Consider the following 2,733-nt stretch of genomic DNA (forward strand, 5'->3'; position numbering starts at 1 on the left):
TGTCGTTCTCGACAGTTCATCTGTCGACTGTTTCATCTATCGAGAATTACCGAGGCTAACTGTCGAAACCGACAGTTAGGCGCAATGGCATTTCTCTACATTAGTGAACTGTCGACAGATGAACTATCGGAAAATCTACTTTTCACCTCTAAGCAAATAGGTATTATTGAAACTTATTTCACTCCATATTCGAGCATAACAAAATATTAAAACCACAGGTATGCTGTCAACTGTCTAGCAAGAGTTCAACCCAAATACGGGTACCTCTCACAACAAATGGATTCCAAGTAATAGTAATTTATTTCCACATCACACAAGTACCAAAAATATTGAAAAATTCAAAATACTTGAAATTTGGACTTTGAAAGCAAAGGAAGAGGATAAATATTAAATTGGAACCCTAAATAATTTTTTCCCTCAACATTAGTGTTGGCACGTGTTACATGTGCATATATGCATCACTAATAGAAGATGTATAAAAAAAGAGAAAATTAAAATTTATGGTATGAAATTGCAAAAAGTTGGGGAAAAACATTTCTAATCATAACACAACCAAATTATTCAAAACGTCCAAAAAAATTATTGAATATCAAAAGGATTTTTACATTTTTCTAATCCAAGCCCCAGCTCTTATTTTAAACCGAGCAAAAAGCTCCATTTTTCGCATCTCATAAACCCCTTACAGATAAAAATATCACAAAAATTGAGTAAAAAAAAACAAGATTTTTCTCTCTTGGATTGAAACCCGTAATGAGAGAAATGAGAGAGAGAGAGAGAGAGTGAGTGAGTGAGTGAGTTAAAGTTGTTTGAATGAGAGAAATAAAATTCATCTATTTTTTTTCAACTTTTCATCTATGACATTGACAAGATTTTTGTACAATTTCTTCCATTGGGTCAAATCTCATTTAATTAGGACATGTATAGAATTTGAAATTATTTTTAGGGACAAATATGTCTTAAATTGACATTTTTGCAATGTTTAAAAAAAAGTGACAGTTTTGTAAATATATTGAGAAAAATTGACGTCCAGTGCAATTTCCTCATTATTATAATGGCAAATTACATATAGCTCCCCTGAGGTTTGTGAAAATTTTAGAAAAACTCATTTTCTTTTAAAAAATTAAAAATTAGACTAACCTTCATTATTTCAGATTTTGAATAACATGTACCTCCTTCGAAGTTTATGACAATTCATAGAAAACCCCTCCATTTTAAAAAATTACACAAACTTTCATTATTTCAATTTTTTCAATAATGCATACGCCCTTTGAGGTTTATGACCATCTCAAATAGTCCCCCTTTTTAGGCTTCTTTTTTTTAAAAAAAATTACCCAAAAGTTCATTATTTCAAATTTTTTAATAACACAGACCTCCCTTGAAGTTTATGATCATCTTATATATTCTTCCTTACATAACTAATCTCCTAAGCAATAAAGTGACGTGGTACACTACAATATGTGGTGGGAGATAATGGTGGGCTACAAAACTGATAACACCACATATTTTAGTATGCTACGTCAGAATGAATAATACACCCTAGATGGCGAAAGTCCAGTAGTTGAAAGTATAACTAGCTTATGCTCTGACCTGAGTAGCATGGGACACGTGGAATTGTCACTACTTATGGACCCGAACCTAGGTGATCTATCCATGACCAGGATGAAGCTTAGGTAAAATTAAGTGGAGGTCCGAACAGACTGATGTTGAGGAATTACCAGATGAGCTGTGGTTAGAAGTGAAATGCCTGGTTCTCCTTGAAATGCGTTGAGGCACAACAATTGAATGGATGTCTACGAGTATAACATTGTCTCGATGCGGGCCATGAGAGTGGTACCAAATCGAGACAAACTCTGAATACTAGAATAGCTCTTGCGCTGAAGATGAACGAGGCTAAGGGATCTACCGAAGCTGTAGGATGTAAAAATACATCGGTTAGGAGAGCGTTCCGCCTTAGAAGGAAGCTCCCGTGCAAGCAGTGATGGACGCAAAAATTTGTGAAAATCCAATGCCTCAAAAAATCTAGGGGTTCCTCTGTAAGGTTCATCCACGAAAGGTGAGTCAAGGCCTAAGATTAGGTCGAAAGCATAGTTAATGGATAGCATGTGAATATTGTTGTACTACCCCCTTGTTGCTTCTGAGGGATGGAAGAGGTTAGATTAGCCGAAAGCTAGTTATCGGTTCAAGAATATAAGGTGCCCCTATTTTTTAGGGTAAGAAGGAGTAAAGAAAATGCCTCAAGCCAATATTTGAGCACCAGGTGCTAAGATGCTGAAGTAACCCATGCCATACTCCCAGAAAAGCTCGAACGACCTTTAAATAAAAGGATACCTGTATCCAAGACAAGTCTCTCTAAGAAACTCAACAAAATAGCCCCGCAACTTCAGGAGAATGAGTGCCTCCTCACAAAAGGGTGACAGTGACCAGGGACTAGCAACTGTTTACCAAAAACACAAGTCTCCACAAAGTCGTAAGACCACGTATGGGAGCTGATGTCTGCCCAGTGTCGGAAGGTCAAGGAAGTTGGTAACCTGATGACGGGGAGCAGGCGACCGAAGCCCCAATGAACAGCGACCGTAACAATAATAATCCTAAGGTAGCGAAATTCGTTATCGGATAAGTTTCGACCCGCACGAAAGGCATAACAAGCTGGGCATTGTTTCGGAGAGAAGCTTGATGAAATAGACATGTCTGTGAAAATGCAGACTACCTCAACTGTACAAAAAGACCCTTTAA

This window comes from Olea europaea, chromosome 7, assembly GCF_002742605.1.
Source record: "Olea europaea var. sylvestris chromosome 7, O_europaea_v1, whole genome shotgun sequence".
Lineage (NCBI taxonomy): Eukaryota > Viridiplantae > Streptophyta > Magnoliopsida > Lamiales > Oleaceae > Olea > Olea europaea.